This window comes from Peromyscus californicus, unplaced genomic scaffold (assembly GCF_007827085.1).
Source record: "Peromyscus californicus insignis strain IS unplaced genomic scaffold, ASM782708v3 Scaffold_16__1_contigs__length_79575227, whole genome shotgun sequence".
Classification (NCBI taxonomy): domain Eukaryota; kingdom Metazoa; phylum Chordata; class Mammalia; order Rodentia; family Cricetidae; genus Peromyscus; species Peromyscus californicus.
The window spans coordinates 19,470,224-19,496,999 of record NW_026294458.1 but is presented as its reverse complement, the minus strand read 5'-3'; the positions used below and the strand labels follow the sequence as shown (position 1 = coordinate 19,496,999).

The window sequence follows — 26,776 nt, the reverse complement described above, 5'->3', positions numbered from 1 at the left end:
TGAAAGTAAAATTACAAGCCAATGCGAGAATTCCCTCTTAATTGTGTCATAATTTCAGACTCGCCTCTCAGACTCACCACTTCTGTTTCTAATGATGTATAATACAATTTTTAATCAATACAATAAAATCCTATCTTAAAACATCAAAGAATTAAATGTGTTTTTCTAGAGATAAAATACCTCTCCTTTTGAGATAAGCAAACGAAAAACGGGATAGCATGTTATCCAGCTATAACCTAGTAACCCCCCCACACACACCGCCAATCCCCCTAATGCCACTCCCTCTTCCTTTCCAAACATGCTTGCCAAAAAACGTCTTTGTCACCACATGCTGGAAAGTTTCCAATGTGAAGCCTCACAATTCAGTACATTTAAACAGAGAATTCCATAAGTGATGACTGTGTAAAAATAATGCTGGTAGGTTCTTATAGTATCATCTATAAGAACCACATCCTTATAGATGATACTCCTAAGAGATAAACAAGTAGGAGGCTAGTGAAGGCTGTGAGTGGTAAAGATGCCACCGAAGGAACTCCTTTGATTTGAAAATGACTTTCATATTACTGAACAAAAATGAGACTGAGAAAGTGGGAGCATAGTAATAGTAGTAATAGTACATTAACACTATTTACATTAAAACTAGAAATGAGACTTCTTAGAGAACTCTTCATTCTAAGAAATTATCCTGGTAATCTTGGAAATACATGACAATAACATACTCTGTAATATGGTGGTGGTGGAAACTTTCCAGTTAAAAGTGTTAATTAGGATAAAAATGTGGAAAAACTGTAACTCTCGCACATTACTGGTGGGAGCATAGAATGCTGTAACAGATGAGAAAATAACCTGCATCTTCCCAAAAGAGTAAACATAAAGTTAGCAATGATCCACCCGTTCTCCTTCTAGACATGCACCTATAGGAAGTGAAAACATGTCCATAAGAAAATTTATAAATAAATGTTGATAGTAGTATTGACTACAGAAACAACTCAAGTATCTATCAAATGATGAGTAGATCTACAAAATGTGGCATAGCTGTATAATGTATTACTGTTCATTGATAAGAGTAATAGGATACTGATTCATATGACAATATAAATGAGCCTTAAAACTATTATGCTAAGTGGAACACAAAACCATTAGGCTCCATGATGCAAACACTACATGTTATTTGATTCCATTTATATGAAATATTACAACAGGGTTTGTAATATCACATATAATGAGCAAACAATTTCAGAGATGGGAAATAATGGATGTCAAGTGCTACCATGGCGTTGGAATAAAACAGAGAATGACTGCTTCCCTGGAGAGACAGAAATGAGTCGGAATTAAGTAGTTCTGATATTTGTGCAACTTTGTAGAAAAACTAAAATCCAACAAACTATCAGTCTTTAAATGTGAATTTTATTGTGTGTAAGTTATATTTCCATAATAAAGAATCAGAGAAACAAATTGGCTGGAGAAGATGAGGGGAGAGAATAAAACCATTCTTACCTGGCAACACTGGTCTTAACAATGTGTGCTCTTTATGACATTATATCCATACTACCAAGGAAGAGTAGAATCATTGCCAAGTATCAGGATTAAAGAAGTACAGATTCAATTAGTGAAAATTACAAGGCTTTTCAGGTTTTGATGCTAGGCACTGAACCCAGGCCTTGTGTATGCTAGGCAAGTGTTCTGTTCTGAACTACACCCCCAGCCCAGTAATGGTCTGTTTTTCAAACTGATGCACTCCCTGAAGCAAGCTAAGATTAAAAGCCATTAAAAGCGGTTTATTGAGCTGGTTGGTTTAGAGGCTGAAAGGGATCTAAATAGATGGTAGAAGACAGAGAGAGACAGGGAAAAAGAACATTTCACAAAATACAAAGCCAGAGACAGACATGGCTCTCCCAGTCCTTCTGAAGACCACACTCCTGGTTGACCTAAGGCACTTCCACTATGCTTTCCCTTTTAACAGTCCCACTACCTTCCAATATTGTCAGTCTGTAAGAAAACCAAGGTCCAGTTTTCTTGTAGAACTAAATCGAAAGATTTAGAAAAAGTTTAAATTTGGCTATTTTCTTTTAAAACTAGGCTGAGGAGTTGGGGAGAAGACTTAGTAGGTAAAATGTTTGCTGTGCAAGCATGAGAAACTATGATAGATCCCACAGAACCCAAATGAAAATGTTAGTGTCTGTATTCTCAGTCTGGATCAGCAGAGACAGAGGGATTTCTGAGACTTATTGACTAGCCAGTCCAGCTGAAATAGTGAGTGCCAGGTTCAGTGATTCCTATCTCTTACCTCCACACACATGCACATTCATGAAAGTGCACACACACACACACACACACACACACACACACACACACACATATATATATATACACAAATATATATATACATACACAATATATATACATACACAAATATATACATACACAAACCCAAGATAATCATGTATGCTTTTATCTCTTCATCTATCTCAATACTAAATAAACATAGTATTATCCCTAGATGTTAAGGAGCTTTGAGATTCCAGGGAGAAACCTCATGTCATCAGGTATCCTTGGGCAATGATTTTCAGTATAACCTCTACCATATAACTGTTATTTCAATTTCAACATACAGTTGGGCACCAGTGAATTTATATTATATTTTCTATTGCATTCTTTTTGTATAGTAAAAAAATAGAAATCTTGGAGTGCCTAGCAATTAAGATTGTGCTTCCAGCACCAATATATATTATGTCATGAAACTTCCAAGTAAGTGGCTAAAATCTGAATTTCATATTTTTCAAGTGAAAAAGGAGACATTTCAAAAAAAGAGTTGATACAGATTGGATACAAGTTATAAACTTTCAGAATTTACACAACCCCATGTTAACATTATCCATGTGACAAAATGATTGTTTTGTCACATAACAAGCTATTAAATTCTGTGCTTTTGCCACACATTTGTATGGTGTCTATCATCCAGAAAGGCATGCACAAGCATACTTGAAATGAAGTACACAGTCATTTAAAAGTCTTTGGCCAAGACTTAGACGATCACGTATATTCAGATGGATTCCAAGATTATTCAACAACTGTCCAGACTGACAGCACATCTCTTTCGTGTGCAGTGAAGACAGTCTGGGAGCCAAAGGTGACAAATGCCTTGATCAATACCGAAATACCTAGAATGCCTTGATCAATACCGAAAACAGAGCCAAGGGCAGTACAATGAGGAAGAATTTTCCCTCTTGAAAATTCACATTGCAACTTGTGAATTTTCCTAATGTCTGTGATCCTGCGCTCTTAGCTTAATATAGAAATTACAGTGAAGTTTATAGAAACATGTTTTGATGAAGCAGAATCTCCCCCCGCAGCGCATCATGTATGTAGAAGAGGGCAATGCTTTTGATACAACCCAATCAGTAATTTAACAATTATTCATTCATTAGAATATGAATTACTTCCATAGAGTATGAATAGATTGATAGTGTTCAGAAAAAAATATTTATCAGAGTTTGCCGTGCTTTGGTTGCACAGCCTTAGAAGCCTGTGACAAGCTCCTTCTCACCTTCTGAACATTTCTCCAGCCTAGCCTTGTTTTCAAAAGTTCAGAACATCCACCCAGCTCAATCTAGATGATGAATGAATGTCAAATCATCCCCCAAATCCATTAAGCTCACCCCAGTATCCCTCCCAAGATCTTCCCATCCCATCTGGTTCCAGTCTGACCCTGTAGAATTCCAGATTCACATCTTCAAAGCGTATGTTGTACTTGGATGCCCTTTCATGTCAGATTTATTCCTGACTCCTTTTTATCCATTTAGCTTTCTGGTCTACATGGTTTCTGACTTCCTAGTCTGTAGTTGACAACTATTTCATTCTTGGCCAGGCTTTACTTTTGGCAGTACAGACAGTTACTAGTTTCATTTAAACGCAATTTCTTGGAAGATTCAAATATCATGAAGAATAAGGAGGTGGAAATTCAGAGTCCAATGAACATATAGAAAAACTGCCCTATCTTTTTTTTTCATAGTTGACTATACTGACATAGTTCTCATTAAATGCCAGTTCCTGACCACACTGCACTTCCTAACTGAATGATGATGATGAAATTCTCTTGATCTCTCTATCCTATAGACCCTTGAAAGATGTTATTCACAGTAACATTAGGTGATGTTGAGCTTTCCCTCCTTCAGTTTCTCAAAGATTTTTTTTGTTGTTGTTTTTTTTGAGACAGGGTTTCTCTGTGTAGCTTTGGTGCCTGTCCTGGAACTCTCTCTGTAGACCAGGCTGGCCTCGAACTCACAGAGCTCCACCTGGCTCTGCCTCCCAAGTGCTGGGATTAAAGGTGTGCACCACCACTGCCTGCCTAGTTTCTCAAAGAACGTATATATTTTTTTGTAGTATTTAGTGTGTTGTCTGTGTCATCATGGTTTGTCCTCCTCCCATAGACCCACCGCACTTCAGTTCATGGAACACTCTTCCTTGACACATTTTACAAATCTCAGCACATTTGGCAGTCATTTTATTCTTGTTGAAATAAATAATAAGAGTTACACATCAGGGAAACTGTAATGAAAATATACAACAATATAAAAGTGACTGATGGAACAGAGTTGGTTGTGATATATTAAACACAATATTTAATTTTGACTTAGATTTTTTCTTATCTATAAACGAATAAAACAATTTTCATATTAAAATGTTATGAAATTAAGTAAGATATAAATATTACTTCCTAAAATCTCCTTTCAAAATGAAGATTTTCCTTCTAACTTTACTAACAGATTATGTATACCATTTTAATGTCAGTAAAAAGCAGAGGCTACAGGTAAATTTGATTCAAGATGAAAATCTAACACTTGAAAGCCATATAACATTCATATTTTCCATTGTCTCCAGCTTTCACACTATACTTACCATTTTCTCTTCTCAGCAACCATGTTTTACTCACTTTTAATGTTTTATTTTCTGGTGTGGGATGTTTTGACTGGACTGTGAGACTTCAGACTGTCAGTAAAGTTTGTCTTGAATCAGGAGATGGAACCAACAACTAGCTGAACAAAATTAGCCCTAGAGAAGCCAGGAATTTGGATAGAGAAGATGTATAGGAAGGAAAGGGTAGGGACTAGAGGTTGTGCTTCCTTTTGGTTCGGGGACAAGGGAAAAGACACGTCTCTTGTGGTATCTCTGGCCAAAAAGCAAGGTCAGCTAGTTGCTACTCAACCTCTCTGAGCTGGTTTGTCAGCTCAGCTTTTGATTCCTGAGTTTTATTGATAAATAGAGCAAGACTTAATTTAAATCTATATATCGCCGTCCCCAGACCAGAAGCTCTGGCCAGATCATGGCTTGAGTGGCCAGTGAGGTGCTGACTGTGGGACTGTGGGGCAGCAGACAATAGTTAAAATATTAGTAGATTCATGGGCAGCTGCTAAGCCAACAGAAAAACATCAGTTTACTAATAAAGAGCACAAAGTTCCTAAGTTAAAAGTGTCAATTTACAATTTCTTGTAATAGTGATATCAATACATAAAATGAATAAAATATAAAAAGAGACTGTTCCAAAATATTTGAGAAATGAATAGTAAACAATTTGATGAAAAATCATTTGGACTCCTAAATTTCTGGTGTATTGTCTACTGATAATTTTCCTTCTGACCTTTGGCAGATCAGTTAGCCTCCCTAAACCCCAAATGTCACCAACACAAACAGAAGATAAGATTTCTGCAGACACAGGAGTCACAAAAATCAAATTATGTAACACTTATCTTTTGATACCTACAAAACCATGGAATTATTTGGAATTGTTTCCCTTTCACCAAATAGTATGATAATTTAAAATGTTTTTGTATTTTCTTATTCTGTGAAAATGCATTAAAAGTATTGAAAGTGAATTTATTTGGTTTTTAGTTAAAGCCAAATCTTTTTGCAGTGGTAGGCATGGAAACTAAGTATATACTAGACAGGTTCCCTATCAGGAAGCTACAGCCCATTCTCATCACAACCTCTTCTGTTTCCTCTGGTTTAAACTATAACATGTATACTTTTGAGCCCAGGTAAGAATCTGTGATTTGCATAGCCCTGTGTAGTTAACATGGTAAGATGGCACTATTCTGCACATTCCTTCCTTCCTCTTTTGTAGTTGGTATGATCATGAGATGAATATGAAGTCAGTGAATGCACAGTCCTTGCCCTCTGGCCTCTGTTTTCCTTACTGTTGCTCAAACACAAGTGGCTCATCTCTTTCCCCTTGCTCCTGACAACCTCTTCACTTCTTATGCATCCTGGTTACTACCTCAGAGAGACCTTCCTTGCCACCATGTCACTACCTCAGGAAGAGTACAGAAGCATCTTCTCAAACCACTTTCTAACCTTTATCTTGATATTTCATTTTTCATAACATTGCCCAAGGTCATTGAAAAATATGGACCGTTTAAAGCCTTATGAAGGGGGCATTGTGATTGTTCTATCCCCTGGATTCTCAATAAGTCTGGAAATAAAAACTATTTAGTCCAAAAGGATGAATCTGGTGAAAGGACATCCTGGGACCTGACTCACTCAGCTATGCATTTCTACATTATGTTCACAGTGAGGTCATTTGTCTTCCTGGGTGTTCATCTCCCTCAATGTAAAATGTAACTGTCAGAATTAATCAATCACAAGTATATCTTGTGTTTTCACCTCCCATGGGCTTACTATTCACACCAAAAGTAATTTCTTGAATGTGAACAATTTCTATAAAATATCATTTCGAAAGTAGTTCTAACCTTTCAAGAAATGTTAGTATATTATTAAAATATCATGAGGAAAAATTTAACCGGAGAAAATAAGCTGTGTGATTATTTGAGCAGTTACGATAATTTTATGGTATTTAAAAATCACTTTCTTTCAAAGGCTCCTTTAGTTTTTATTTTCTCTTTTACTTTTCTGGTGAAAATCCCCCAAATAACTTTTTTTTAACCCATGGCTCAGGCTGGCCTCCACCTCTCAGTCTCATGTGATACTCCTGGCTTAGCCTGCAAAGAAGATGGAATCAGAACCACATACCACTGTGCCTGGCCTCAAAATCTTAGAACACTTTTATCAAATGAAATCATCTCAGCTGTTGCTATGTAGTACTGTTACTGAAACATGTATAAGAAAGAAAGAAAACACAATTACTGGTAATCCTCATAAACTTGGTTTGTATCTAATGACTCCAGAGCAGATTCCTTCCACAGAGCCCTTTGGATATCTGGCTGTAAACTCTGTGGTCTGTTCACTTTGCCAACTGCCTTTTGATCAACAGGACTAGAAAGTCTTAGTGTGTTAGCAGTTGCTATGTTAACATGTTATCCAATATAATGATGTTAAATCAACTGAGAAAATTATTGTTTCCCATTTGACAAGGGGCAAAAAAAAATGCTATATTGCATTACTTCAAATGAGGATTAACCCTCCTCCCTTGGTAGCTTTGACTACAAGTTCAATGTTATAACTTAAAAAATAAATACAAATATGGGAACCATTGTCTATACATTTTTTAGTCTTTTTTTTTTTTACTGGAAAATTACTGAGAGTGGATTTCTTTAAAAATCAAGATTCCTTGTTAACTCGTTCTTTGCCGTGTCTAGGGAGACAGTAAAGTAAATGCACAGCACATGAAATAATGCTACCAGGGGCACTGGAACTGCAACTTTGGAGGCAGTTAGACACGCATGTTTAAATTCCCACTGTTGTACCTTGATCCCATTTCCTGACTTCTCTGAAACTCAGTTTCAACATCTATAAGTCAGAGCTAAATGTCACCTCCACTGTAAGGCTGCCACCATTATCCAAGAGAAGGCAAGTGCGTCAAGCCTATTCCACCTGATATTTTGCACTCTTTACCCCTCATTACAAGCTTTAGGTGCTAGCTACTGCCACAGATGAGAATGGGGCCAACATGAGCAGCAGACTAATTTACTTGGGGAATCTAAATACTGTTCTGTACATGCCTTAAAGTGTGAAGGGTTGACCAAGACTACCTTACATAGGGTTCAATGTGGCCATCTATCTGCAGAGTGCACAGAGAATGCCATTATCAGCTTTTCACCACCTTCAACTGAAAAGTCATACCCTGAGGACACTTGATTAGCCTCCAGCAAGAATCCTCTAAGAATGAGAGGTGAATATGGGAAGGGAAAGGAGCCCAGAGGGTGAGAGGGTGTATCATCTTACATCTCACTGTTATCAAAATTGTTTCTACAAATGGTTTAGAGGCAATGTATATCTATAATAGAGATTGGGCAAAGACAGAACAACAAAATATTTGCATGTAGCTAAAGGGATGCTGGGAATAAACAGGAGTTAAATTCTCACATTACAATGTATCCTTTGACCCACTTTTAAAGTGCAGATACGGAAACTTATGTGCAAAATAAGTATGCTGAAGATTTTATATTCATAGCAAAGGTGTTGGAAATGTCTAACTACTGAAAACAATTTGTATGTTTTTCAAAGCGACAGTGATTGAGTAATATCAGTGTTTTTCCACATAGGATACTATACAGTTCTCGATGTGACTAGAGCTGATCATTCCGTACTATTCTTGAAAGACCTCCAAGACACATAATAAAAATATCTCCACGAAATTAAAAAAAAACTTTCTGTAAATATGCATGCACTTGGATATACAACCATTTGTATTAAATACACACACAGTATAAAATATATTTGGGCATTTTTGTTAAATATATAAACCCAAATTAGTATTTGCTAGTATTGGTCTTTGAAAAAAAATCTACTGAAGGATGCCCACAGATAATGCCTGCCTCATGAGAAGGGATTTATATGGCTAGAGAAGAGCTAAAAGAAACAGAAATTTTTGTGAATATGTATGTATTATATAATTGTTTGTATAGCAAATTCAAATAGCTAATTAATGAGGAAAATCAGGAGCCAGATACCATTAATGCTCCAGCCATATATATCCTCCAGCCTCCCGTGATGGAGTGCATTTACTAAGACCTAAGACATGGATGCTGAGGTGGAAATTTACTTCCCCAACTTCCCAACAGAAGCTTAGAGACTGTAAGAGTTTTCCAAATGATTACCTGACTCCATGTACAGAAATGAAACTGTTTTGTGAAAAATTATTGCACAATTCCTGCACTCATCAAGCTGAAGGAGGAGGAGTGCTAAGAGTCCAAGGCCAAGCTGGGTAGCAGGCTACCCTGAGCTACATGGCAAGACTGCATAAAAGTAAAAACAAAACAACCCCTAAAAGACCAAAATTAAAAAAAAATTGTTAAAAGATCAGTGGATATTTCATTAAGTGAGTGTCACAAAATAAGCTAGCTAAATTGAGGGAGAATAAGAATAAATCTTTTATCAGAGAAATTTAGACTTTAGTAGAAGGAATATATATTTAAAACAAAACACTCCTTGTGATGGCTATTGCTGGTTGTCAACTTGACTATACCTGGAATGAACTACAGTCCAGAAGTGGAGGGTACCCCTGTACCCCTGTGATCTGGATCTTGAATTGAGAAGACACATCTTTAATCTGGGCCACACCTTTTGCTGGAAGCCTATATAAGGAAAGTGGAAGAAGGAAAGATTTGTCCTTCTTTGTCACAGTGCACTCACCTTGATAGAATATCCAATGAAGCCTACTTCTTTGAGATTTCAGCATCTACGGAAGACCAGCTGAGACACTCAACCTCGTGAGACTGAGCAACTACTAAATTGTTGGACTCTCCATTCCAGCTAGCAATTGTTGGACTAGTTGGACTGCAGCCTGTAAGTCATTTCAATAAATTCCCTTTATATATAAATAGAGAAGATTCATTCTGTAACTTCTGTGACTCTAGAGAACCCTGAATAACATATTCTCTTATTTGAATTTTGATGATTTCATTCAGTAGACATTCCATGATTTGACTTGCCCTTAGTTTTCAGTGGACTCCATGATCCCCTTCCAAGAATATCTAAGTTTATTTCAAATCTTGGATTTCTGAAATACAATGACATTTCACCTGTGGTAACTGAGTAAAACTATTTGTATTTGAGGCAATGTGTCACCAGAGGTATGACATATAACTACTCTATTAGTTACTTTTCTATTTCTATAATAAAACTTAATGACCAAGGCAACTTGTAGAAGGGAGGGTTTATTTTGGACTTACAGTTCAGAGCAGTAAGAGTCTGCCAAGGAGAGCTGCCAACAGGGAGCAGAACCAGACCAAGAGAAAGAAGTGTGTTGCATTCAACAAAGCTCAATAGAGTTGGTGATCTGGAGTGTTTTGACAGACATGGAAATGTAGAGTTTAGAGTTTGCCCAGATGGTTTTGGGTCTTGTGTTGGTTCAGTATTTCCTTGTTATGCTCCCTTCCCTGCATTTTGGAATGGTAATGTATAATGTAATAACATTATATGTTGGAAGAATATGATCTGCTTTTTTATTTTGATTTTTACAGGTGATTACAGTGAAAAGATTGCAGGAATCTCAGAACAGACTCTGAACTTTGGACTTTAAAACATCCTTGAGACTTGATAGACTATGAGGACTTCTGAAGCTGGACTAAATGCATTTTGCATTATGATATTGCTACAAGCTTATGGGGGCCAGGGGAGTGGAATGTGGTAGTTTGAATATAATTGGCCCCCATATTCTCAAAGGGAGTGGCACTATTAGGAAGTGTGGCTCTGTTGGAGTGGGTATGGAGGAAGTGTGTCACTAAGGGAGCAGGCTTTGAGGTTTCCTTTCAGGATACCATCCACTGTCTCAGTTGACTTCCTGTTGCCTGCAAGATGTAGGACTCTAGCTATTCTTTAAACACCATGTCTGCCTGCATGCCACCATGTTCCCCACTATGATGAGAATAAACTGAACATCTGGAACTGTAAGCAAGCCACCTCAATTAAATATTTCCCCTACTGTAGTTGCCATGGTCATGGTGTCTTTTCACAGCAACAGAAAAACCCTAACTAAGACAGAGTCCATTACCATGAGGAAGAATTGCAGCACCAAGCAAGGGGAAGAAACATCTGAGAGCTCACTTCTCCAACCACAAAGCCTGCCCCCAGTGACATCCTTACTTCCGCAAGGAGCCATACCCAAACCGTGTCCCCAACTGGGGAATAATTAGTCAGATGCCTGAGAATACGGGGTCATGTCATTCAGACCACCACAAGTGTGTCCCGTCATTGAAGGGACACCTCTCCAGAACTTGGCATGCTCACTCTTTAGGTTTAAATACAGTGTCCCAGGAGTGTCTGCAACTCCAGGTGATTGACTGTAGTGATGGAGGAATTCAGGACATGGCTGCTGCTGGGAAGATGAAGGCCTGGGGAACATGGCACACAGCACCTGAGATGGAGAATGTCTAGAACGCTGCTGTCATGTACAACAGACACCACAGATCCTGTTGGTTTGTGTGTTTGTTTAGGCATTTGGGGGGAAAGTAAAATTATATTTTTAAAAAAGCAGCAAAGCAAAGGAATCCTGGGAACAGATGTCGACCTGCCATTCTACTCTAAGAGTGTTGTTCACCTACACCTTACAGACCTGCTCTGAGCTGGCGAACTCAAGCCTGCATGTGCTGTCACATCAACCACTTCCACGTCAACAGCCTGAACAGAATCTGCTAGACAAACAGTTCTGATGGCACTGCAAAGCTAGAGCTCTGTTTAAAAAGGTTAAAAAAAAAAAAAAGTCTCCTGTGACACATCTTGCTGTGATGATGAGTCCTCTGCACAGAAATTCAAAGTAAACACATTTACCTCCAAAAAGGAATTGGGAGAAAGGAGCCCGGCTCACTTTGTGCTTTTCTCTGAAGTCCTCCTGGGCTATGGAGTAGCATTTCACTCTCTTGTGATTTTTGACATGCTTTCATAAAGACAAAGAGATTGCAAACATATTTGTTTGATTTCATAAAAGATGCTGAACACAAAGGAAGTTCTTAGATCTGTCCTTAAGATGAGCAAAAGGATTCTTAAAATTTAGACCTGAGAATTTTAGAGTTGAGGAAAGCAAGGCTGGGCAAGGGGGAAGAAATGACCCAATCAGGGCCACAGGGTTGGCTAATTGAAGAGTTGGGGTCAGAGCCCAGTGTCCAGTCCAGAGATGCACCCCCAGCATGACACTCTGGTGCTTTGGTTGAGTTTTGCTCTTGCACAAATTAGCAATGGCTTGAACTTACAATTACATTTCCAATTAATTAGATGTTCTTGACCAGTGAACTTCAATTCATGTAATAGTTGTTACTTTGATTAACTGCAACAGTGAACACTTTGTCTCAGGCCGCTCTTATCGTAGGTAGCAAAATTTTCCTCGTATGGTTCGGTAAAGCAAACTTACATGAAGTTTGAGGACACAAAAATGTGACAAAGGGTGATCATTTTATGTAAATTAGGTAAAGATAGAACAGGTTTGATGGATGATCTTACTAGGGATGGTTAATGGATAAAAAAATCATTTCCAAAGTAGAATCAGCATTTCTGAACAGAGAGAAACCTGAATAAAAGGCAAGGGCAGGCTCAACCACTGTCACACTGCGACCTAAGAGTCTAATAAATGCACATTCTGAGTTCCATTCATTTGTCCTCATGTGACTCCCTCCCCAGTGTGTGTGTGTGTGTGTGTGTGTGTGTGTGTGTGTGTGTGTTTGTGTGTGTATACATGTGGAGGTCAGACATTGATCTTGGTGAAGCCCTCTACCACTCCCAACCTTATTTTTTGAGACAAGATCTCTCATCAAACTTGGCAGATTTGGCAAGGTTAGCTGGTAGGTGAGCTTCGGGGTTTCCTCTGCCTCTGCTTCCCTAATGCTAAGATTGCAGGTAGATGCAGGTATGCCCAGCATTTTATGTGGGTTCTGGGAAGCCCAAACTCGGGTCCCCATGGTTGTGTGACAGGCACTTCAGTGAGGAAGCCATCCTCTCACCATTCCTACAGTGTAATTTTCTCTAGAAAACCAGCGGTTGACAAGTCTCTTCCTTGGAGCATCATCTTAGACGTTGTTAAAAATAGTAGACAAAGCCGGGCGGTGGTGGCGCACGCCTTTAATCCCAGCACTCGGGAGGCAGAGCCAGGCGGATCTCTGTGAGTTCGAGGCCAGCCTGGTCTCCAAAGCGAGTTCCAGGAAAGGCGCAAAGCTACACAGAGAAACCCTGTCTCGAAAAACCAAAAAAAAAAAAAAAAAAAAAAAAAAAAAAAAAAAAATAGTAGACAAATGTCACATTCCTCCAAACGTGCATGTTTCTCTCTCTTCCCATTAACACAAAGTTTGCCTACAGATTCATGCAAATAATGATTCAGACCTGCATGATTATCTTTGTCCTCTTTCTTTATCCTAAGATTACTGCTAAACAGCTAGTATGTGCATTGGTCTTTTGCCTTTTACCCCATGGTAATTTGGTTACAATTTGCATATTTTTATTTCATATGCTGTTGCTGCAGGTGGGCTTTCATGTGGAGTGTGTCCTCTAAGTTCTGTCTGTATGTCAGTTTCACCTGTTTTCCCAGACCGCCTTCTTATTCAACTCCCCACACAGTATCCCGGACCTTGAAGACCATCCTTCCATCTCTGGACTCCATCACAGAGCTCTATTTGTGTCTTTCTGATTATAACAACCCCTTAATGCTTCACGTGTTTTTACAGTGAGGACCTCACTAAGCACAACTTGTTTGAAACCAGAACCTTGGTTTCAAAACACAGTATCCGGCTACAGCAGCTCCGGCTACAGCAGCTCCGGCATGACTGTGGAGGGGTGGGTAAGCTCTGCCTGTGCCAAGTGTCCAGGGTAATTTGACAATGTGGCTCAGGTAACAGGTCACCAAGCCCAATACAGAGAGTGTCGATAGCTCAGCTTTCACTGGACAACTTCTGGAACTAAGCAACAAAATTCAAAATTTAACCCAACTATTTGCATTTTCATTCTTGAAGTATTTTTAATTGAACTTGAAGAGTTATATCTAACCATCAATGAATAAACATTGCAACATCTAAAAAGTAACAGCTTATTGTTTGAGAATGTATTAACTTTACTTAAAAAGAAAGAAAAACACTTAAGTATAAACAAAAACATCCATTCTCTTCAAGTCCATAGCACCCCAGAAAAAATACATGTTTGAATCGGTATTTTTTCTGTGCTGGCTTACAAAAGATAATGACTTCATGTCAGGAGCCTTATAAAAGATTATTTCTCTCTTGAATTGAGAACCAATTACATACTGATATAAATATATTTTAACTTTGCAAACAGATATTAACGTATATTAATCACAGCATGTAACTGATGCCCTTGGCCTTAGAGAATGTGAGGAGACTACTAATGCTTCAGGTATGAACACAGAGACCAGAAAAGGAATTATTCAACACTAAAATACACCATTTTGTACACTGAAATGTCTCCGTATGCCTACCACTCTACATAAAATCTGACATAAAATGTCATTTGATAGATAGTGAAGTGTATGTACATGACTTAGTCATACAGATGTCTGGCACATATCCAGCAGACTAGTATCAGGAATAGCAACTTAATTCTTTAAATAAATTCATTCTGAAACAGTCATTTTGGCGAAATAAATGAATAAGCTAATTCTGCTTTAGATTAACAAGTGTAAAAACTATCAGTTCCCCTTCTGAGTAAGCCTGTCTACTGTTTCAAGTCTTGAGAGAGGGAGAATTAGTCTCTCCCAGAAATGGGCCACCAAACTGGCTTATCTAATACAAAGTGGTTAGTCTTGAAATCATATGTACATAGCAATGAAAATAGACTGAGCAAGTTTTACTTATATATTTATGCATACATATGTATTAGTAATAATGATAATTAATAATAATAATAATAATAAAGAAGCCATTGATTTAAGAGATAGTGAGGGGGATTGGGAGGAGTTGGACATGGGAGGGAATGAAGGGAGGGAAGGAAAGGGGGAAGTAATGCAATTGGATTTTAATTTAGAAAAACAAAACAAAATTTTAAAAAGGTATCAGTTCTGTTTTTCTTTCTGTGGAACATTACTTTATAGGAGAGAGGAACAATTCTGTTTCATTTCCTGTGCTAATATTTTTTGTTTTGCTCTATACAAAAATATAATGAAACATTAGGTTGGTGGTTTGGAATACATTTGACAAGCATTGTTAATACGGACCACGTCTTCTGCTAAGCATACATTGTTTACTTGTCTCCAACTTCAGTTCCAAAGTTTGACTCTCAATCTTTGATAAGCAGTTGACCTTTGCCCTTTCAGGCTGCTCCTGAAAAGTGCCGATGTGTTTAATTACAGATAGTTTTCAGTTTGATATTTTAAATTTCCTTTCTCCTTTGTATATGTTTGGCTTAATAGAGATAATGATGAAAGAAAGTGGAGAGGTTTTTTTTGTTTTGTTTTGTTTTGTTTTCTAAACCAAACACCATCGTTTTGTAAAATGGAAAGACCCCACCATCAAAGTCAACTTCGGTCAAGTGTTCTAATGAGAAGCCAAGTGGCAACGTGTCACAGCGTCTCACCAATTTAGCTTGTAGTCAGGATGAACAGAGTCCAACCATTTTCTCTAATAGAATCAGCATGCAAATTTCCAGCACTCAGCTTTTGAAAAGCTGTGTTTAAAATTACTGTGTGGGAGAACAGAACAATATGGGAAGAAGATGTTATGTTAGACTCCACAAGTTTCTGACGCATATAGTTAGTGGTGTTGGAGCAAAGGTAAAAATCTATTTAGTATATCTGCTGATTTCTTATAAATTGATCAGACTATAAGCAATGTATCTGCCTGTAGTCTGTATTTCCTTGTAGTCAATATATACAATATTTTACATATATTGTATATGTAAAATGGCTACAGACAGGTCAGATAGGAAGAGGAAAGGGTTACTGTGAGGTTTACAAAGTAGTATACATTGTATTTAGTTCCAGGGTAGTTACTGGCATAATCATATAATAGATGTAATATTTCAGTTAACATTCAATAGTCTGATCATGTTCTAACATAGTTTGATAGTATATCCATGTTCTGATGGCTTTTTTGGATGACATAAACCGAAGTGTCTCATGGAGTCAAACAGTTGGCATTATGAAGCATGAGATTGTAGGTTTCCTCCATGAATAAGGAGGAAGGTGTAGCTGACCCTTGAAGGATGTTTAAGCTTTAGTAGATAGCTAGTGAAAGCAAAGAAAAGGAGGGAGGAAGATAGGAAAAGAAAGGAGGAAATGGGATGGAAAGAGGATTGGTCACTTTTTATCAGCAGCTGTAAGTCACCCAGGGTTGATTTCCGGCAATTGAAGAGCAGCAGAAGGTGGGTATTGGAGCCAGAAGATCACGAGTTTGAAGCTCGCCTGTACTACATAACAAAACAGCCCAAACTAAGCAAATTCAAAGGTAGTATTGCCATGAACTAAGAGAAGAGAATTGGATGACAAGTGTGAGTGTGTGTGTGTGTGTGTGTGTGTGTGTGTGTGTGTGTGTGTGTGTATGTATGAGAGAGAGACAGAGACAGAGACAGAGACAGAGACAGAGAGAGACAGACAGACAGACAGACAGACAGACAGAATGTAGACATTCCTTTCCAATTCCAACCATGGAGTCATCCCTGTGAAGCTGACAGCTTGAGGTTTTCCAAGGAAGGTGAAAGATGTATTTATTCAACCATCTGACAAATTGCTCTATTGTCCAGTAATAAGTATATGATGTTATAACTTAATAATCATGACACCCTATGAATGAAATCTAGAGTTTAAGTCACTAATGAGGGGGCTTGACTTCAGAGGCAGAAATTCTAAGTGTAGATCTTTCGTGTTCTATACTCCACATTACCCAGTCATTTAGGAGAGCATTATTCTGACCTTCCCAAAGGTTACTATGGCATTAAGACTGAAATTATGCACGTTTTCTTCTCAATTTTAAGTGTTTTCCTGAGAACGTACTTAACCTCCAATTCCATAATGCTGCCACTAGGTGGAGTAGTGGTGACTTGGTTCCAATGGCCTTCAGTAGATACCACCAAAGGTAGTTATGGGTCCATGATTTTCCTTTCTCTTTCTTTTCATTTTTCTTTAAAAAACTGCAATGGGCAACTAAGATCTAAGCTTCCAGAGTAAGCGTTCAGAAGTAATTGTATGGCACATGATACCTGGATTAAAATACATTTTCTGAGGGGTAGAACAAAGCAAAAGAAAACCTAGGGCTTTGATTTAAAACACTGGGTTTTATGTCTGGCTGGACCATTTGTTAGTTGGGTAAAAGCCAGCATGCTTCCTGATTTCTATGTACCACCGTTTTATCACATCAACAGTTCAATCATCACACTCATTTAAAATTTTTGTTAGAAGATAAATGAGGCCATGTGTTGCAATGTGCTTTGGAAAGAACAATTGGAAACCACCCAGATATAACCCATGAGTGTTTGATTTAATCCTAGCAGTATTTTCAAGTTCATAAGATTTCACATAGAAACCTGATTTCTCAGTTCTCGTTAAAAGTCTGAAGTTCAGGCAACGTTAGATCCTCATTCTTCCTACCTAGGAATTAGCTGAAGGCCTCTGACTGTCCCCTCCCCTCAGTCCTTGGGTGTACCGGCTCTGGTTAGAAGCTCACTCAGGGCTCTGATGCATTAATGTCAATGAGACTACATAAGTACTTTCACCCCAGCTGACAGCTCTTGAGCATAGGTCTCCTGACCTCTTGTGCCTTGTTGAAACTGTCCAGGAGGACTTCCAGAGTCTCTTTGCTTTCCCTGTTTGCTCTTCTGCCTCCCTTCCATGCTCAGAGGAATCCCAAGAAGCAAGAAAACACAAATTCCATCATCTCTATAGGAACTGACCTTCTCTTCTGTGACACAACCATACTTTTCTACTCCAAAATTACAGAAAAACCAGTAGTGTCCGAACAATAATCACTCAGCCATCAGGTTCATTTACTTAGCTCATAATTATATTGAAAATGTAATGTTGGCACCTGTTTTCTCCTCTGCCCTCTATTATGGACAGAATTATGCATGGCATTAAAAAAATCCTATATTGACGCTGAACCCCAGTACCTCAGAATGTGACTGTGTTTTGAAATAAGGCATTTAAAGAAGCACTCGCACACGCCCACTAACATGAGGCCATTAGGGTGGATGTTGAATTCCTCTGACCAGTACGTTTTTAAAAAGAGGAAATTTGAACATGCATGGAGACAAGTGTACACATATGCCCTGAGAGATTCAGGGAAGGAGCAGCAAGAGGGTGGCCACCAGAAAATGAAGGGGAAAGGCTACAGAGGAAGCTGGTCCTGCAGTCACAGGGATCTTGAACTTCAAGGAGCTCCAAGATGATCAACAAATAAATTTCTGTTGTATACATAACTTAGGCTGTTGTAGTTTGTGACAACACCAAACAGGACTTGATAAAGCTTTTTGTATGTATTTGAAAGGTAGGAAAAGAAGGAGTTACAGAAGCCTAAAACATGGAAGGTCAAAGCGAAATGGGGATAAAAACCAGAAGGAAGAGTCATGGAAGCCCCGGAGGCACACATAGTCAGTGAGAATAAGGAAAGAGATTTTTGAAAAGAAGTCTTGAGAAAGAGGAAGAATTTAGAACATTTTGAATTTACATTGTCTAGGCTTGCCATTGTTATCCATATACTTCTCCAGAATCAAATACAATGGCCAAAGCTCTATAGTTGTCACATGAATAAGATGTATTTCAATAACAAGCAAACTGACACATCTTTTACAAGGTAAATCTGGAATAATGTTTTATTCTATAAGAATTTCTGTCAATAATTATTTTAAAGGAAAAATGATTAATTGGTTGAAATTTAGTCCTGTGTCACAGTCCCAATAGTCAACCTGAAAGCAGTTGGTTACTCCAATGACAGTCATGTCACTACTGGACCAGTGCATCCACCCAGCAAGCAGGTTGGTATGGTAGCTCGTAGACCTCATAGCTGGGTAAAACCACCCATGACCTTCTTTCTCTAGCAGCCTACATAGTAATGCAGCAACTAGCCAGCAAGCAGAAGGCTTCTAGCACAATTCCACTTTGACTGCACTGCACTGTATCCGACAACAAATGGCTGTTTTCTTTCAGCAACAAGATCTTATCGTCTAGTTCTGATGGCCAACCAAGAACAATGACAACAACTTGTATAGTTCTGGTAGCCCCTGGGGCCTCGTGGACCCACATACAGCCCTGAGATGTTTCTTTAATAACCAGTGGTGTCTGGGAGCTGTGTTATCTACCTATACAGGGCACCTCCCTTCATATATGCTTTTAAAATTATTTTTAAAATTAATTTGAAAAATAGTAGGTGCCATAGGGCCTTTTCATACACAGTTAGTTTTGGCAAACTCTGCCCCCGAAGACGTATCGCCCCCAACCTGCTTGCTCATCCCCAATTAAACCTTCTCCTCAAGGATCCCTCCCTCCAGCTTTCATATTACATGTTACCAGAAAATGATTGCAGCATACCAGCAGGAATGAGGATTCTAAAGAGGTCACTGTGTCTCTCATTTAGCTCTGAGCCAATACATCCAAAAGATTGGAATTTCCTCAGGAACCTCCTGCTGTGGGAGAAAAAGGTTGGATCCTGGGGGAGCTTGTCTCTCAGAAAGAAATTTCATATAGCTCAGACAATTTGTTAGAGACAGCAGCAGAACTGGGCCACAGCGATGATGGGCCAGGACTTGACCAGGACTGCTAAGGTTTGACAACCTCTTGCACTCTGTTTAAACCTAAGTTTCATGTCCACACCCCAAAGACCAGAGGCTTAGTGTCCTTGGACTCTGATACTCTTTCCAATGGGATCGCATTAAGTAAGTTTCCTTTCTCTGCTTTCACCAATACTTTTTTCCACTTTTATTGGCATATTAAGGATGGGTGGGTAAGCCAAGCTTGTTGGGTTGCCAGGACACAAGCTCTGATCCCCCAAATTCCAGTAGCAAAATGACCTCTTCCAAAGAACATCCATTATCTTTGTCCATCTTTTTTAGGCTACTGTAAGAATAAATTGAGAAAAGCAACAACAGATACTGTATAGTTACACAGGGCTACTATAATGATACCCAGTATTTTTCCCCCCAAGAAAATATCTTTCCCATCAGTATTTCTAGTATCAGGAGCTACTTTGACATAATATGCAGAAATATTTTCATAAGTAGCTTCAGAAAACCATGAAGACAATTGTGAGATTAGTGAGAGTCACCTACATGGAAGAACAGGATATTTTAGGGCAATGTAAATACCAGGAGTGAGTCTACAGTGATGGATGAAAGACATCATACATTTATCCAAATCTGAAGAATGTACAACAGCAAAAGCGAACTCTACAGTCAACTGTGAGCTAAAGTGATAATGAAACAATGCAGGGTCATCGGCTCTGACAAATACGTCACTCTTCGCCGGGAACTTGATAACGGAAATGGTTGCCCACGTGTCTGAGCAAGGAATATTTGGAAACTCTCTATCTTCCTCTCAGGCTTGCTGTTATTCTAAGATATTTTGCAAAAACACCCATTGAGGAGTAAAGAAAAGGAGACAGAGAAATCTACAAACATGGTGAAGGACTTCCCAGAATGTTAGACCATTAAACCGTTTCTTCTTGTTATCATCTTATTTGTGCTCCTCTTGTGCACAGGCAGTGCTGGGTATCATCAGTTCAGTGTCTGTGTATGCATCATGATCAGCTGCTCTGATAAACTTTTATGAAAACTTCTGATAAAAAAACATGAAGTCATATTTGTTACACAACTCCATTTACAAAAGACAGATTAGAACTGGAAGCCTTGGTCTCTAAATTTTCTCTTAGTGAAGAACAGACACAAATGACTGGTGATTTAATGACCGTTTTATGAGCTGATCAAAAATAAAACAACTAAACTATTGATTAGGCTTATCAGTAAGAAGGCAAAATTTCTTTTCCTCCCTTTCATTATCTCTTACATACACATACACAGTCCTGTTATACTATAAAAGTAATAAATTTGTATTTTAAAAGGGTATTCAATAAGAAAGAACTCACTAGATGTTTTATTATAATTAATAAAGGATTCTCCCATCTTCTCATTTACAATTGTTTATTTATATCTTAGTATCATAGAATGGCAGTATCTTTTTTAAAAAAAAACAAAGTGCACAATCTTTGATTTTACAAAGAAACATGCCCTGGGTGGGGAAAACATTCCACTGAAGTTTATTTTCAATATGAGACAAAGCAGCTTTAGATAAATACAGTTGGATTGTGGAGAAGTTCAACAATCACTTCTGGAGAGCCACAGTGACTTTGACTCACATGTCATCAGAAGATACGTAGTGTTTTACAATGTGGGATAGAACATCCAGGCATGTGACACTTTATGTATGAAGCACTTTATATCATAAATCTTCCATGTAAATTTGGATAAATTAACAATCTAGCTATCATCAAATGGTGACCCTAAGAATACTTTCAGTATCCATGCTTAAGAGAGTCATACTAGACTTTGAGATTGGAATTGATGAGTTTTGAGAGCAGGATGAGGTTTGACCCAGAATCCAGAATCACTGAGATTTTGTCTTGGTGACCTGGGTTTCCATGAAGTGTTTGGGAACCACAGAGGCTAGCAACAGTTTCATATGTATTTTTAAATGTCTAGCAACTTTGATCATTTCCCATGATATGTCGTGACTCACTTCATAATCTTGCTGGCCCTGCACCATACATACTCTGGATTGGCACCATCCTCATTAAAGCACAACTCTGAGAAATTAATGTGATGTGAGATGCAATCTAGCTGAGCCAAGAAGAGAACAACTTTAAGACTTATGCTTGGGGTAGACGCTGCCCACCATCAGTGTTCAACCATCAAAGCATGTCACAAAAATAATCAGGACAGGAGTCTGTCTCCTTCTGTGGGTGATGAAGGACCCACAATTCCATAGCCATTCTGGTATCTTTTTCCATTAAAGTAGATCCTCAGGGGAGTTTCCCTTATCATCAGTCCCAGCTTTGTTTCATTATTTTTTTTTCCTGGACTCCTCCTGAAGATAAGATTTCTTGTTTAGACCTGGATAACAGGTCAATAATAAACCTTAAACCCAAAGTCGTATTCCATGTCAACAGAATTAAGTCACAATCATGACTCTACTTATTCTGGGATAAGTTCTCAATCCATGTTGAAACACACATAAATACCAGAAAAGCCTCCTGCCCTCACCTTTAGAATGTTTATCTCCAAAACTGTTTGTATATGTACATCAGTGTGACTTGCTGGAGGATAACTAGGCTGGCATGAAAAATTGCCTTTGCCTTGGCCTTTCAAGCCTGAGTTTATCTGTGAGTAAATGGCATCAGACTTTCCCTGGTTTTCTTTTTGCTGAATGGTACACACTAGGCTAGTCGGTGTGGGCAGGATTTAGAAAAAAGAAAGGCATCGTCTTCCAGAAATCTCTATCCTTCTAACTCACAAACTGCTCTATTTGTGTCTCTGACATAACTGTCAAAAATAAATGTGGAAGATTTTAAAGGTAGTCACACTCTTTAGAAATGTGTAGCTTCCTCCTTCTTTAAGAAGCTGACTAGCTGAGTGTGGTGCCAGATACCTTTGAGACCAGCGACTGGGAGGCAAAGGCAGACAGATGTCTCTGAGTTCAAGGACTACATGTCAAGTTCTGTGCTAATCAAGACTGTTATAGAATATCATTTTAAGATGTGTTACATTTGTTTGGGCTGTGGAACATTTGTTTAATAATGCAAAGATGTGTTGCATTCTTTTATGTTGCATTTGTTCAACTCTCTGAAGCTGTGTTACAGTGCCTGTCTAAAACATCTGATGGTCTAATAAAGAGACGAATGGCCAATAGCAAGGCAGGAGAAAGGATAAGCAGGACTGGCAGGCAGAGAGGATAAATAGAAGAAGAAATATGGGAGGAAAAGAATAAAGAGCAAGAGAACAAGGAGAGAAGGATGCTAGGGGCCAGCCACCCAGCCACCCAGCCAGCCACAGAGTAAGAGTGAAAGTAAAATATATAGATGTAAGTAAAGGAAAAAGCCCAACAGGCAAAATGTAGATGGGATCATTTAAATTTAAGGAAAGCTGGCTAGAAACAAGCCAAGCTGAGGCTAGGCATTCACAATTAAGAATAAGCCTCTGTGTGTGATTTATTTGGGAGCTGGATGGCAGGCCCCCCAAAAGAGCAAAAGCAAACAACACAGGACACATAGTGAGACCCTGTCTCAAGAAATAAAGAGGTGGCAGGGGGTGGAGGGGGTGGGGGGAGGAAACAGATTTAAGTTGAGCATGGTGGCAAATGCCCATAATCCTGGCACTAGCAGCTGGATGGCCATGAGATCAACTGCAGCAAGACTCTAGCTCAATAAACAAACCAAAGCAAGAAGAAGATGGAGTGATCTGCCAAATATTCCAACTTTCACTTCAAAACTGCAAAGCTTTTTCAGTACACTGGCCTCAAGTCCACTGTGTTCCTACGGGGACGATACACGCCTAAAGCTGTGAATTGTGCTGGCTGAGAACAGTGAAACCTAGGGATACTCCTTCCTCCACGTACACAATTAAAGCCAGGTCAAGACTGAAGCTGACACTGGAAACACAGAGAGATGCATGTGTATTACTCTCCATGACTTTTTTTTTTCTTCACAGCTGTACCTGTCAGGAAATTTCCACATGTGTTGATTTTCATACATTTAAATATGTACCATTCTAAAAATAAAGTGCTAGATGCTGCTGGAACTTTTCTCTTTCTACTCATGTATATTCTATTCGTGTGCCCTTTTGTGTGTCTTTTTCCTGAAAGCTACATTTTTCCTACAAGTATCCTTATTAATTGTTTAAAAATCAATGCTAAACTTGGTGCTTCAGAGTCTCTATTATTTTACATTAAGCAATAATATAAAATATCAAAGCATATCATTTTATAAGAGCCTGACAATTTGTATATGGTATGTGTTTTACAGAATTCTCACCAAAAAGAAATTAAAATCTACACAGTACAACAAACGTTAAATTTTCAAATTTATTCTTTGGTAATTTCATGCATGTATACATGTGTTTAGATCATATTTACCCCTCTCCCCTTCCTTCCAGTTCCTCTCAGACCTTCTTCACATCTGCTACACAACTTCATTTCCTCTTCTTCTTCTCCCATATGAATTTTGGTTATTTAATCTCTCTGGCAAGGATTTACAGGATATCTATTTCAGATCAGCATCTGTACAAGGGTTGATGTTTAAGGAATACTGATGATTGACTCTGATCTCATGTCCTTTATAGCTAAATGGACAGAATCACCACTACCTGACATTTTGTGACCCATCTAGCTTAGAATCAGAGCTAGGATGACGTTGGAGTCCCACCTGTGGCCAGCAGGGACCACTGATGACTTATTGACTTCAGCAAAGACTACTTTACTTTTATTTTGGAGCAACTTTTAAACTGACAAAATATTTTTCGTCATTTTACTTACTTAGTTCTTACTCTCTAACCCTTAGCTTGAGTTGAAATGAAAGTCCAGTGTAAATAAAAACCGTGTAGGAAATGGGGCGCTGAAGTCTGTGATGATGCACATTGAGGTTGTAAATGCTGAGATGTTCATATAGTATTTGTGACCTCATTTGCCTTACCCATAAAGTGGAGTGAGGAGGGAGGGACAGCAATGTTGCTCATATTTGTTATAGACAAATGAGCACTTTAGTCTAATGAAGTGCTGAGGACATTGGAAAGAAAGAAAACTGAGATACGGAAAATATAGTAACAGTTCAAAAAGACCATGAGCTCTTTGGATTTGGCATTCCCCAGATTCCTCATGCTTAGAATGACTAGTATCAACATCAACCTGGTGAGTGAAGGGGATGTTTGTGGAGAGGCAAACATGAGTAGCACACTAGTGTCCTCTGCCGAAGAGGTGGCCCGTGTTCCACTCACTCAGGCCACCTTCGGCATTTCTACTGATATGGCTCATTACCTAGAGAAAGTCTTCATGTCTCCTCAGTAGTTCATTCACAGACCTCCTCCAGATGACGTAAGCTTTTCATCCTGGAAGCATTTTCAGATGTGCTTTTCAGCAGTCAGCTGAAGCTGTGCTAGGCTGAGCTAGCTTATCTTCACACAGTTTTAAGAAGAATATGGCAAGATACAAATGAGAAGAACTAAAGTTGGTATTGTTACTAAAAGTACTCATACTGACACACTACTTTGCTTCACTGGATGTCTACATGTAAGAGAATCGAAATAGAGCTATACTTATCAGCCTGGACAAAACTCAACTTCAGTGAATCAAGGACCTCAACATAAAACTAGAATCACTGAAGTCAATAGAAGAGAAAGTGGGGGATAGCCTCGAACTCACTGATCAGGAAAAGACTTTCTAAACAGGACACTGAGATTAACAATTAATAAATGGAACCTCATGAAACTGAGAAGCTTCTGTAAGGCAAAGGACATCATCATTCAGATAAAGTGGCAGGCTGAAGAATGAGTAGAGGTCTTTACCAAATACTATCTGATAGAGGGTTAGTACCTAAAATATATAAAGAACTGAAAAACAAACAAACAAACAAAAAACCTGGAAAACTAGACATCAAGAAAAAAAATAACCCAAACAAAAACTGGGGTACCGAACTAAGTAGAGTGTTCTCAAAATGTGAAACACAAATGTCTGAGAAACAAAGAAATGTTCAACATCCTCAGTCATCAGGGAAATGAAAATCAAAACGACTTTGAGGTTTTATTTTATAGCAGTCTTAATGACCAACGACAATAAAACACATGGCAGCTTATGCAGGCAAGGGTCCCTGGGGCAAGGTGAACACTCCTCCATTGGTGGTGGGAGTGCAAACATGTACAGCCACTATGGAAATCAGTGTGCCAGTTCTTCAGAAAGCCAGGAATAGATCTACCTCAAGATACAGCTATACTGTTCTTTCGTATATAGCGGAAGGACTCCACATCTTAGTACAGAGACACTTGCTTAGCCATGCTCATTGCTGCTCTGTTCATAATAGCCAGAAATTAGAAATAGCCTTGATACCCACCAACTGATGAGAAGATAATGAAAATGCAATACATTTACATAATAGAATATTATTCAGCTGATAAAAATAAAATTAGGAATTTTGAAGGTAAATGGATGGAAATAGGAAAAAAAACAGCCTGAATGAGGTAACCCAGACTCAAAAAGATAAATATTTTATGTTTTCTCTTGTATAAGGATGTTAGTTTTTAAGCATTAGATTGGAATGCTACAATTCCTATAACCACGGAGGTTATGTATAAGTAAGAGACTAGGAGAGAGGGGAACTTCTCCCAAGGAAGGAGAAATAGAATACGTAACTATGAAAATATTTGGGAAGACAGGGCAGAAGCATTAAATGGTGAGAGGGATGGAAGAGGGGGTAAAGAAGGAAATATAGGAAGGGTCAACAGACACTAAGGCATTTGAGGGGACCTATGGGAATCTAATATAGAATCTTCTTAAAATATATACATATGTTAAAAAAATGTAAATGGAATTGCCAAATAACAGGGCATACAATGTCTCAAGTAGACCTTTTGCCACCAAGTAAAACTCTCCAGTGCATGAATGGGTTATACCTAGTTGAATCATTGGCCAAAGGGGATCACTGGCCAAAAGGGACCCATGGAAACACCCAATATTTCAGGCTATTTTCAAGGCTATTAATTGCTCTCCATACATTGACGGTACAGACTTGTTGCTGAAGACGATACTTACAGATCACATTTAACATGGAGAAGTGGAGCTGATGCCTAACTAAAGGTTAGGTTTTACTACCAAGGTGGTAGCCTTTGCTCAGCCTGACTAGCGTTCATGGTCCTCTGCATGCTATCA

The 26,776-nt window shown here is 38.5% G+C and overlaps 1 protein-coding gene across 4 annotated transcripts in view; it reads right to left on the bottom strand.

Moving 5' to 3' along the window:
- Fgf12 (fibroblast growth factor 12) overlaps window positions 1-26,776 on the bottom strand; it is a 539,336-nt gene that overhangs the window by 19,560 nt on the left and 493,000 nt on the right. The window lies entirely within an intron of this gene.